At 39.3% G+C, this 13,212-nt stretch overlaps 1 pseudogene across 1 annotated transcript; it reads left to right on the top strand.

The window, feature by feature from the left end:
• Nucleotides 1-41: 41 nt before the first annotated feature.
• On the top strand, nt 42-12,640 carry LOC144645944 (uncharacterized; annotated as a pseudogene). The gene is made up of 6 exons (XR_013569347.1): nt 42-140; nt 673-786; nt 1,946-1,987; nt 2,520-2,629; nt 9,472-10,384; nt 10,907-12,640. The product of XR_013569347.1 is annotated as an uncharacterized LOC144645944 (transcript).
• The last annotated feature ends 572 nt before the right edge of the window (nt 12,641-13,212 follow it).

Genomic DNA, 13,212 nt, shown 5'->3' with positions numbered 1-13,212 from the left:
TTATAATTATATAATTTAACTCCGATTCATGTCCCAGAATCATGGTAGCTAAACGCAAATGTCTTAACTTTGCAGGTATTTCGAAAATGATGATGACTATTTTGAGTGTCTTCGTTTTTATTTTGGTTCAAGGATGTGCGGTGAGAGGGCTTTTAATAAGTTCATTATATTTTAGAGCGATTTTCAATTGTGTGCCCAAAAATATTTCGCGTCTGCTTTGGTTTGATATCCAAACGCACAGCGGAATGTGCTGTTGAAGAAAAGTGCGTTTATTTACACACTAGCAAATTAAAGTTGGCACACTTCCTTGTTATTAAACGTTAGAATTTAGGATCTGTCGAAATGCACACAAAATCACCAAAAAGTTGGAAGGAGAAGTTTCCTTTGGTCTTGATCTCAAAACCTTCCCGTTTGCCAGGCCTGCAACTTTTTAAAAAGCTGGCTATGCCAATGTTCGCCACAAATTGTCGTTAATTCGCTAGTTGAATTTCAGGCACGTCATGACATCTGCAATTGGTGCACTCACTACGACCACTGGGTTCCACTGACTGTTTTTTAGTTATCTCAGCCTCTTAGAACATACAAAAACAACGCACTTGTACAAGCCAGCCAGCTATCAAAACTACTGCAATCACTCACTAATTCAAACTATGTTGTGTGTTTTAATGTTAGGTGTGTGACGAACTTTACCCAATATCAGTATTGACTGGCAATAACGGGAACCAGCCGGAAGAGTCCTTTGATAAAGACATTGAACCTCTTCAAGGAAAATCATATGTGCCGTATGTATTACGAAGACTGTATTTTTTCCCGTAATATACCTTTCATTTTGATCGGGGGAGGGGGGAGGAGGGGGAGGGAAGGGAAGGGAGAGGTATGGGCGGCCGTCGCCACCAAAAATACAAGGATTTCAAGTAGATCAGCAGCCATAGAAATGGTCTAGGGATCAGCCGCAGGATGGTATAGTTAATAAAGAAATCGAACTTGCCAAATGACAAACGGCTTAACTTTCCTTGTCGAAATAGAACGCGCTATACACAAATTGTTTATCCAAGTAATGAACGGTGTTGGCGCCTGTGACGAATTGGATCATGAAATTGTGAAATAGACAAGAGGGGGTCACTCTAAATAATTACTACCATTAAGTGTATTGATGGTATCTATAATAGTGTTATCCGGAATGCCTTCTGATAACTTAAATTTTCCCGTGAGAGCATGCCCTCCGGTTTATGTGAAAGGGTACTATTTTCTATGAAAGATATTTAAAAGGGTAAACTATCTTTCGGTAATAAGGGCGGAGCCTCCCCGTAAAAAGCCTCGTTGTATGCACCTGATTGAAGAAACGTTGACCAATAAAAAGCATAAACCATAAACGATGCTACCCAAATGCTTACTGGGAAATCTGACAAAAGTAATCGTCGTTTGCGACAGAAGGAACATTATAATAAGACAGCTTGCATAAATCATGCTATTAAGGTGGTATGGTACCCAAGATACAACTTTTGCTCAGAATCAAACTTAATCAGAAGCAATCACCATCATGCAACTTGTTGCCATGAATGATAGCCGCCAACATAATGAAGTTTGGGTCTCTGTTGCCATGGCAATGGTACAAGCTTTGGTCCCAGAGGGTGCTTTTCTTATAACGATAACTAAGAAAAAACACCAAGTCACTCAGGCAAGAAACTATTTTTTACAGATCATGTTTATAATGGGCTCCTGAATGAACCTAAAATGGCAGAGAAAAAAAATCTAAAAAGTTGAAATTTACAAAATCAGGCATTTTTGGCCAATTCCGGGCGGCACCAGTGTTTTGCCTGCTGTGCAAGAAAAATTCACCAGATAGGCAATATTTTTGGTTCATTCCATTAAAGGTTTATTACCCTTCAGTCTAAGCCCAGATAAAGCTAGAAAAGTTAAAAACATAGAAAAATAGAAATGCTAGTATTTGAGTGTCTTCGTTTTTATTTTGGTTCAAGGATGTGCGGTGAGAGGGCTTTTAATAAGTTCATTATATTTTAGAGCGATTTTCAATTGTGTGCCCAAAAATATTTCGCGTCTGCTTTGGTTTGATATCCAAACGCACAGCGGAATGTGCTGTTGAAGAAAAGTGCGTTTATTTACACACTAGCAAATTAAAGTTGGCACACTTCCTTGTTATTAAACGTTAGAATTTAGGATCTGTCGAAATGCACACAAAATCACCAAAAAGTTGGAAGGAGAAGTTTCCTTTGGTCTTGATCTCAAAACCTTCCCGTTTGCCAGGCCTGCAACTTTTTAAAAAGCTGGCTATGCCAATGTTCGCCACAAATTGTCGTTAATTCGCTAGTTGAATTTCAGGCACGTCATGACATCTGCAATTGGTGCACTCACTACGACCACTGGGTTCCACTGACTGTTTTTTAGTTATCTCAGCCTCTTAGAACATACAAAAACAACGCACTTGTACAAGCCAGCCAGCTATCAAAACTACTGCAATCACTCACTAATTCAAACTATGTTGTGTGTTTTAATGTTAGGTGTGTGACGAACTTTACCCAATATCAGTATTGACTGGCAATAACGGGAACCAGCCGGAAGAGTCCTTTGATAAAGACATTGAACCTCTTCAAGGAAAATCATATGTGCCGTATGTATTACGAAGACTGTATTTTTTCCCGTAATATACCTTTCATTTTGATCGGGGGAGGGGGGGAGGAGGGGGAGGGAAGGGAAGGGAGAGGTATGGGCGGCCGTCGCCACCAAAAATACAAGGATTTCAAGTAGATCAGCAGCCATAGAAATGGTCTAGGGATCAGCCGCAGGATGGTATAGTTAATAAAGAAATCGAACTTGCCAAATGACAAACGGCTTAACTTTCCTTGTCGAAATAGAACGCGCTATACACAAATTGTTTATCCAAGTAATGAACGGTGTTGGCGCCTGTGACGAATTGGATCATGAAATTGTGAAATAGACAAGAGGGGGTCACTCTAAATAATTACTACCATTAAGTGTATTGATGGTATCTATAATAGTGTTATCCGGAATGCCTTCTGATAACTTAAATTTTCCCGTGAGAGCATGCCCTCCGGTTTATGTGAAAGGGTACTATTTTCTATGAAAGATATTTAAAAGGGTAAACTATCTTTCGGTAATAAGGGCGGAGCCTCCCCGTAAAAAGCCTCGTTGTATGCACCTGATTGAAGAAACGTTGACCAATAAAAAGCATAAACCATAAACGATGCTACCCAAATGCTTACTGGGAAATCTGACAAAAGTAATCGTCGTTTGCGACAGAAGGAACATTATAATAAGACAGCTTGCATAAATCATGCTATTAAGGTGGTATGGTACCCAAGATACAACTTTTGCTCAGAATCAAACTTAATCAGAAGCAATCACCATCATGCAACTTGTTGCCATGAATGATAGCCGCCAACATAATGAAGTTTGGGTCTCTGTTGTCATGGCAATGGTACAAGCTTTGGTCCCAGAGGGTGCTTTTCTTATAACGATAACTAAGAAAAAACACCAAGTCACTCAGGCAAGAAACTATTTTTTACAGATCATGTTTATAATGGGCTCCTGAATGAACCTAAAATGGCAGAGAAAAAAAATCTAAAAAGTTGAAATTTACAAAATCAGGCATTTTTGGCCAATTCCGGGCGGCACCAGTGTTTTGCCTGCTGTGCAAGAAAAATTCACCAGATAGGCAATATTTTTGGTTCATTCCATTAAAGGTTTATTACCCTTCAGTCTAAGCCCAGATAAAGCTAGAAAAGTTAAAAACATAGAAAAATAGAAATGCTAGTATTTACCTTTTCCATGCAAGTGTGAACATTCAATCCTGCATAGGGCTGAGAAAAAAAATCCTTGAGCTAGGTCTTATTATTTCTGTAAGAAATTCTAGTGCAGAAGCCTTTGTTTTGCAGTAAAACAACAAAGGAAAATAGATGGCAGCACTATGCTTTTTCTAAGAAAAGTTAGAGAAAGTAGCCAGTGAAAAAATTTCATGCAAATCTAACCTCGCAAGCAATACAATACAAATGTGGTCATTACACTTAGCTATGGTTTCGATGCGTCCCGCAGATATGGTTAGCAAAATCAGCGGGAACGCACCAGCTAGTTTACAGGTAAGCCACAATGAAAAAAAAAAAAATAAATAAAATAAAGTGAATACAATTCTAAAGCTTTAAATATGTGCGACGCATTTCCTGATTAAAAATGAGCTAAAAGTTATAAAATATATACAATTATTTAGTTAAAAATTAAAGATGACGACTAATATCTACAGCATTTAACGCCCTTCTAAAGGTTTTATAGCATATTGAAGTTCTGGCAGTGTCTGAGAGGCTATTCTATAATTTGGGGGCGAAATATCGCCAAGATTTGAGTCCGTGCTTGGTGGTTTGCACTTTAGGTAGATTGAGAATATTTTGTCCTCTTAAGTTGTAGGAAGAGTTTCTAGGTTGTATCAGCTCACGCAAGCAGAGAGGGCTAGGACCGTTTATTGTTTTAAAAATCGTGCTAGCAATTTTGTATACTCGTTGCCCGGCCAAGGTTGGCAGGCCAAGGGCTTGTAGAAGGTCCCTGCAAGGGGTGTTCTTGTCCTTGAAAACAAAGCGAATGGCCCTTTCGTTAACCTTCTCTAGCTTTGTTGCAGAGGTTTTGCTGCAGAAGTGCCATGTCTCTGCGCAGTAATTAAAATGCGGAGCAATAAAAGACGTATAGATTGTCTTTCTTATTTCGTACGGTAGCATTTTCTTCATACGCTTTAATACTGCAACTTGTTGAGACACTTTCCTACAGACTTTAGTGACATGCCTGTCAAACTTGAGTTTGTCGTCCACGTACAGTTACACCAAGTAGATCAAAATCCTCGGCAATTGGAATAACTGCATTTTCACAGCGAAATAATGGTTTGTTCTGCGTTTTACCCATCACAATCGCTTGGTACTTGGAATGGTTTCTTTTCATACCATTGTCGGTATACCACTTGTCAACGTGGTATAGATCAGTGTTGATTGTGTGACAGTCTAAACGCATCTTTCTTCAACTCAGTCGTTTAATCTCAGAAAAAACATTACAAAAGAACTCTTCTGCTTCTAACTCAAATGAAAAGTTTGGCCAAAAACGTCAAGCAAGAGCTTAAATAGCTCTTTTTTTGACAGTAACCTCAACCAAGAAGCCAACCAGCAGGAATCTTACGGCATTGCATTCTGGGACATTTGGACGTTATTTGAGCGGGAAACACCTATCTCCAACCAATTTGATATTTTTAAAAGTCTCTGACCAGGCTTTCATAATGCAATAAATGTTTTCCAGTCACTTCCATATTTGCCACTTGAAGCCTGGTGAGTGGTGAGACAAGTTTCATTTGCTCTGCGGCCCCTTGTCCATGAACTACAAACTGTCAGTAGCTGGAATCGAGCAGCTGGTCGAAGTTTGTCACATTAACAGTGCCAATAAACAGTTCTTTGGAATTGGCAAGGTTTAAGCCATCTCAGCCCTTGATGATGAGCTCCGGTACCAGTAAATGTCCCAAAACAATGTAATTTGGGGCACTTTTTGCCCCAAATTACATTAATTTTTCCCAAGTTTCTGCCGAACAGAAAATAAACTCAAATCAGCCAAGTATGGTCACGTGACGTGCTGTCATCAGACATTAAATTACATGCAAGACCTAGTCCCTCAATCAAAACGTTTGGCGAAAACAGCGCTTTTAAACCTGACTCGTCCCCAGTCGTCTCTTATGCGAAAATTGCAAGAAGCGAAGGATGATGGGAAGGAGGAAAGGCGAGAGACGACTGGCAGATCCTGTTTCCAAGATGGCGGACGGATTAATGGCGGTGTTGAGATAAAAATAGGCACTATTAGTTAGAACGCTTTCGGGCGCTTTAAAACGCCACAAACTGCTCTTCCACGATATATCTAACAATCGGAGATGTTGTTTATCCATATGACACGACTAGTACTCGCCCATCACACCACTCGACGCGTACGATTGCCCAACTACAGTGTAATTAATCTTTCCCGCCGCGGCCGGGGTAATATAGAGACCTCAATTTAACTAAAACGCTATCAGTCTAATTGAAATACCGGTAAGCGTCAACAGACTTTTCTTCATTTCTTTTTTTGGCGAGAAAGTCAAACTTAAACTGAAAAATATTTATGTCTGACAGTTTCCTGTTGAAAGTGTTTGTTTGGGTCAAGGGGTCATGGCTAAATCTGTTTTCAGTTGTTACTTTTATTTCCAGTCAAAGCTGAAAAAATCCTTGTTTTATGAATTGAGGAAAATGGTTTAAAGCTTTGTTGGCCCAATTTATTCTGAAAACAAGGTACTCGATTTTTTCATGGAATAAAACACGGGAATAAATGGTCACGGCATTCGCAGCATGCATATGATCATGTTGTAATTTCTAAACTCATGCAGAGAGAATTTTATTGACTCACAAACGAAAACACATCAACATTGTAATCCAGAATTACAGGGATCCATACCTTGCAATGATTACAAAATGATACTTGTGATTTTTCCTCTCTTCGAATATTCGAATGTTTTCCAATGTTTCTGCAGGTATACCATCCAGTAGATGTCAACATAGCGACAATTTAGAGCGGTTTCCTGGAGCGGTTCAAATCAGCGGCAAACGCGTACAAGCCGATATGAAAGCACAAATCGCTACAACTGTTGAACAAAACTGAGTGATGTTTGAGCGATGCAATATATTTCTTCTCGTAAATCAATTGAAGCCGCCTTCTACCGTCCTGAAACCTTCCTTGGCTTTTGTTCTGACGGACGCTTGACGCCATCTCAGTGCGATCAAGAAAAGCCGTTAAAGGTAGCTTTCTAGCCGCCAAATACCTCTGAAATTTTACCTGGTACGACAATTAGGGACCCTAAATGTATCTAGCCAAAAATATACCCGAAAAAACGGCCAGTGCACACTTTTCGACTTTTGAACACACTTTTCGACTCACGATCTGCCAGTCGTCTCCTTCGCTTCTTCTCTTCCTTCCCATGATTCCCTCCGTGTTGAGCAGTCGACTCAAGACGGACTCAAAAGACGACTGGGGACGAGTCAGCTTTTAAACCCCCCTCTCCCCTCTCTAGTTTTGAGCAAAACTGCTGATTCTCATACATTCCCTTTAGGGTACCTTACCACCTTTAGGCCGCAAAAGAAGAAAATATCTTGATTATCAATAAATCGAATATTACTCAGCTTACCAATGTTGACTATCTAGAATCCCAATTAGTCTTATCATTCATGATTTATGCTTTTCAAAAGGGCCAACTTTTCTTCAATTTTGTATATATGAACATACAAATTAAGCCAAGCAAAGCCAGGCTTCCCGGTTATTATCATTGCCCTTCATGTAAATTTAAATCGATTTACCATAGAGGGGGAAAAGTAGAACTTGAGTCCGACATCAATTGGCAAAACCATTACTGATCAGAGGTCAATTAAAAAAACGCGACTTCGACGAGTTGTACACCTGAGCCCGCGATATGGTAATGTGATTATGGTCAGCGGATACCTTGATTTGACAGCTGTCAGTTGATCATAATATGGATGTCCCGGATCAAAGATGCAAGCGGACGTAAACCTATTCCTGGAGTATGGCCGCCATGTTTGAGCGATTCAGTCGTACGTGTACCAGTGCGGGAAAAAGCCTTCTCCCGCCCTGCGATCCTTGTTGCTATCCTTGATGACCATGAAAACTCAGATGCGTCGTTTTCCAATAAGAAACTAGGTCATCGACTTTCTCTGTTTAATCGCATATTTCATATGTTAGACAATAGAACTCGCATAGCCTTCTACAATGGGCTAGTGCTGCCACACCTAGACTATGCCGACACAGTATGGGGAGATCAACCCGGTCTAAAATCAGAAATGGAAAAAATGCAAAGTTTCCAGAACAAATTTGCGAAAAAAATTAAATTAGGCAAAATGTCTTCTTCAGAAGCTCTGAAGTCACTGAATTGGCTCCCTCTGGCTGGAAGACGTCTTTCTCACCGATGCACAGCCGTACAAAATGCAATCAAAGGAGACATTCCGCAACATTTTGAAAGTTTTAAATCGACATTAAGAAGTTTACATGGCTACAACACTAGACATGGATACCTACCTAGACTGCCTAAACCTAAAACGGAAAGCGGAAAGAGAGTATCCTACTTCCGCTTTACAAATGACTGGTTGTCTCTTCCAGAATTTTTAAGAAAGCCGATGCCATGCGAGATTTTTAAGAAAACCCTTACAAAGTTCTTACTGGATAAACATTTTAGACTATGAACAATTAGTATAATTTGCAGAGGTAAATTCAATTCTGATTGGTCGAGAAGCTCGGACTATGTCGCAATATTCACCGCGCTAGGCGGTGAATATTGCATCTGAAGGTTTGGCTACTAAGCCATGCCACGTTTGCCATCCAGGCCAGTGAACATGGCGGCATTTGCTGAATGAAAATTTCTCTCATTTAAAAGAAATCCCTCCAAGTCCTGGATATTTGAACCATTGGGAATTTTTCAAAGTAACTACCAAGCCTTTTGGACCGAAAATACTTTCAAGAGATGGTTTTCAAGGCATTAGAATTGATCGTAAAGTGTAAACATGATGGTTTTGGAGATCGCACGGCGGCCATGTACTCAGTCAGATGAACTGTCAAAACATTATTTAGTTCTCTTCTCACCGGAGCTAGTAATTCCGAGAGGATTCACACAATTGCTCAGAAGTCACCAACGATTAAACAAAGGTACCAGATATCTATCTTTTTCGTAGTGTTCGTTTTGTTCCGTTTTATTGCTAAAACTTTAGTGTAAATAACGGTTTCAATCGATGAATTAAACTGGTTTACACGTATGCAAGCGAGCACTTGTGTTTGTTGTTTTCGTGTTTTCTATTGTTATTTTGCAGTTGTTGATATTCACCTCTGAAAATTATACTAAAACAATTATTCACCTCAGGCTCAGTGATTATTGTTGAATAATCCCCTCGACTTCGTCTCGGGGATTATTCAACAATAATCACTTCGCCTTCGGCGAATAATTGTTAAATATTTTTAGTTGCACAATGTTATATAATGTTAATAGATAACTATTTGTAATTGTTTTTTTTAGGACAGTAGGTAGTTATTTTATATTTTAGATCTGTGACATTTGTACTTACTTTTAGATTTTAATACTTTTTTATTTCCCATTTTTAACCTTAGTTAGTAGTATCTTAATTCTTGTCCTAGTTTTTAATCTTAGTTAGCATACAACATGGGTTTTGTCTTTTTATTGTATTTTAGATTTTAATGTATTTTAATGTTTAACATTTTTTTTCTCAGAGGACCCTCCTGAAAACCACCCCCTAGGTGATTGGAGGCCTCCTCTTAAAATATTATTTATTATTATTATTATTATTATTATTATTATTATTATAATTGTCCTTTTTTCATAGTTCTGGTGCTCCGCTAGTAATACTGAGTTTGTTTTGTATTTTCTAGATCTGATCCTGACATTAAATGGATATACACAAACATTGTAGAAAAATACGGGTTTGTGAAATTTCCTGACAAAGATGCGTGGAAGACGCAACCCACCTTCGCAGGTGTTCTTGGAACCCCGGCATTCAAAACAGCTTCAGATTATGTGAAGAAATTCTTTACACGGAACCCCGATTGGGAAGCTACGAAAATGAAATACAGCACAGCGGGTGGATGTACTGACCTCCTCTACATCACAGCTGCTAGATACCTGTTAGTGACTCAGTTTCTTTATGAACAAAGCAGCTATAAGTTAATTCCGTGTGCGAAAACAGTGGATGGCAAGAACATTGTGATTCCTGTTTCTGGAGTGTGCTATCCGGCACCACCTATTGGGAGTGCTACTTGTACCTCAGACTACGACGTCGGGCTCGTTGGAAAGGATGCTGGATTTCTTACAGAGAAGTTTAACAACTTTTTTCAAGGTGTCAATGGATATGGAAAACCCTCGGAGCATGTTTTCGACACCAATGTCTATGCTTTTACACTGGAGTATGCCATGCCGTTTAACTTTGAGATGCTTCCAAAGGATGTTTCATTTCCTGGCGAGGTAGAGAAGAAAGAACAAACGCACAACTTTAAAATGCAGGAATTGGCCGGTGCTCTCTACAAGGTCTACAAGTACAACCAAGGTTTCTTTGAAAAGTTGAAAACCACAGCTGCAGATGCATTGGACCAGACAACGGCCCCTCTAGCCAAGAAGGCGCTCAGTTACTGGTTGGGAATCTACAGTGCTTTGAGTACGACTGTAAAGATGAGAATTGAAGATTTTCAAAACTCACCCGACCACAACTGAGGCTTGCTCATAATGCTAAGTACCAAGAGCTTGTTAAAGCGATGTCAGAACAAGGCGGATATAACCCAGACTTGTTAGGTAACTTGCGCTCTGCGAAGGAATTTTTAGAGCAGCCACTCCCCAGCTATTTTACGGGGAAGGAGGGGAGGGAGAAGGGGCGATGACAACTACCACATTTTGTAGTTTGCATCCCAAGGTATTTTTGTTCTGACAAACGTTTTTAGACCAACCAAGTCCCAGCTTCTTTTAACGTGGAGGGGAAAGGGAGGGGGATTAAAAACTTTTTCCATCCGACCAGGGAGTTTTAAGTCTAGAACTGAACACAACTTGGCTGGGTTTTTTGTCATTTTCACATTACTTTATATTTGTGTGATGCCTGTAAGGAACAGGCAACATTTGCATTCATCGTGGACATACCTTACAGTACTGTGCTATTTCTAACAATGAGTGTAATGCACTGAGACGTCAGAATAAACAGTGAAAAAGGTTGAAATTGGTATTCAGTGACTGCAGAAACCCCACCCAGTTCGGATTTTAAACTCTAACTAAAAGGTTAAAAGTGACGGCTAACAATGGATTTTTATACGTTGTGCCATTTAGGTACTCTTGCAAAGGCCCTAATATACGCGGCAGAGGCTTATCACACCCGAGGAGCCATAAGGCACGTAGTGGGAGGCACACAGATGAGAGTGATTGAATTAAGCCCCAGGACTCCACTTTCAGTTAACGACCTTTGGGTATCCATGATTGAAAACTGGGGCGAGGCAAACAAAGAGTACAACCACTGCAAAGCAGACCCTCTGGTGAAGTGCTTCCTCAAGATGAGCAAGTACATGTGGAGAGTGTTCAACGCGATGAGAATGGTCCGTTCCCGTCTTCCAACCGAAGAAAGACTGAAGGGAGTGGTGCGCTTTGGAGAACAATTCGGTGACCCTGAAAAAGCAATGTCAATGTGGCTCGCATTCAAAAGGAGAGGAAAGAAAGAGATTCCTTCTGATATTGAAGATGTGAAGTCCTTTTTGAAACAATTCGAGTGTAACCAAGCAGTTCAAAATGTGCAACTACCAATCCCCGAGGCCTGTCTGATAAAGATGAATGACAAAATCAACGCCTACAACAAGGCACTGGCTTCCCTTGTGACCGACGCCACTTCCTGGAAAGGCTACTAAGAGCTCAATAATGTAACTGCATGCAATGATATAATTATGCAGTTGATGATAATTCATTGTTTAATTAATTATATTAATTATGATATACTATATTAATTATGATATACTATTCAGTTACAGAAAAGGAATAATAATACAAATTTTAAAGCAACTGAAATGAGAAGTCCAAATCTACGACAAAAATATCCAAAAATATATACATATCCGTATAAATATCCAAAAAAACATATAGTCAACCACTCAAGCAAATATTTAATCACGGCTTTTAAATTTTTCACGGATGGTATATTCCTTGTGAAATAAAAAATGACGACGATTGTAACTCCATTATACGCAGCAAATGAGAACGAAATACAAGACCCGTTTCAGTTTTCTCATGTTTTACGACGATTTTCGAAACACTAAGTAACAAATATCCATACTCAATATAACAAAATAAAACAAAAACTTACTAGGGCAGCTTTCAATTGAGTATCGCAAAACCAAAACCGAAGTAATCACACTGGCCAATCGCAAACGACACAAGCAGTCCAGTGAACCAATCAAAACTCGAGCCAAGTACGTACATGTAACCGGTGCAAAGCGCGGGGAAACGTGTGTCAGTCACGATTGGTTTGAGGTTTTCTTTTGATTGGATGAAAAAGTACAAATTAAAGCAAATGCGAATTACTTTCGACACTCAAGTGAAAACCGCTCTTAATGTAAGCAAAACTCATTTAAAGGCTTATATTCAAAGAAATAAGAGTATTTACCATATATCAGTCATTTCCGTAATTATTTGCATTCAGCATTTTAATCCCAAAAACTATTTTAAAAGCCAGCAGTAGTCATTCACATTTAATTTCTGAAAGCACAGCAAACTTCCCTTTTTGATGGCGTGGTGTCTCTTACTGTCATTACCTACCACACCAAGACAGTCTCAGATATAAATAATTTTAAGGTACAACAATCCTTTCAAGCATAATAAACATTAAGCATAATATTCAGGTATAACACAATGCTTTCAAAAATAATATTTTATGGTAGTATTATTTTCCACGCACGGTGGTATTTGAAACTTTAACAATATAAACTTGTAAAAGGGCGATGGCTTATAAGTCAGCAACTTGTAAGAGCAATTTGTTCACATATTAAATATAACATCTTGATTGCAATGCCAGACATGAAAAAAAATACTGTTGGAACCAAGTCAGGTGTCCTCTTTATTGTTCGTCTTTCTCTAATTTACTTGCTCCACAGAGCTTGTTACCGAATGGTAACGAGGTTTTCTTATGGACCTCGAATTCTCTCACTCACTCGCCCACTCACTCCATTCTGATATCAAACGGCAACTAGTTTATGCATTAATCGGTAAACGTGCTGACAGAAAAGTCTAGAAAGTTAACGTTTCTGCCAGCTGAAAAACACGACATCCACGCAGCACGTTTCTGTTTCGCGTCACGTCATCTCGTGTCACGTCAACTGTTTTTGTCTTTTTGAAGGTCCAGCAGGAACACAAGTGCTCGGGCACATCTTTCTCTCAAATCTCCGCTTAAAGAAGATAAAAACACTATTTTGGTGGTGAAAAACTAGAATTCGCGCCAATTTGATTACTTGCACTGGGATGCCAAAATGATGCTAAAAAAGTGCTCCGAAATCCAAAAAATTGCTCGAACGTTACTCCAAAGAATCCAAAACGTTGCTTTCAAATAAGAAAATTCCCCAAATATATAGCTAATTTCCCTTAGAGGGTAAGAC

Source organism: Oculina patagonica, chromosome 3 (assembly GCF_052425735.1).
Source record: "Oculina patagonica isolate OP01 chromosome 3, crgOcupat, whole genome shotgun sequence".
Taxonomy (NCBI): domain Eukaryota; kingdom Metazoa; phylum Cnidaria; class Anthozoa; order Scleractinia; family Oculinidae; genus Oculina; species Oculina patagonica.
This window is presented reverse-complemented; position numbering and strand designations above follow the sequence as displayed.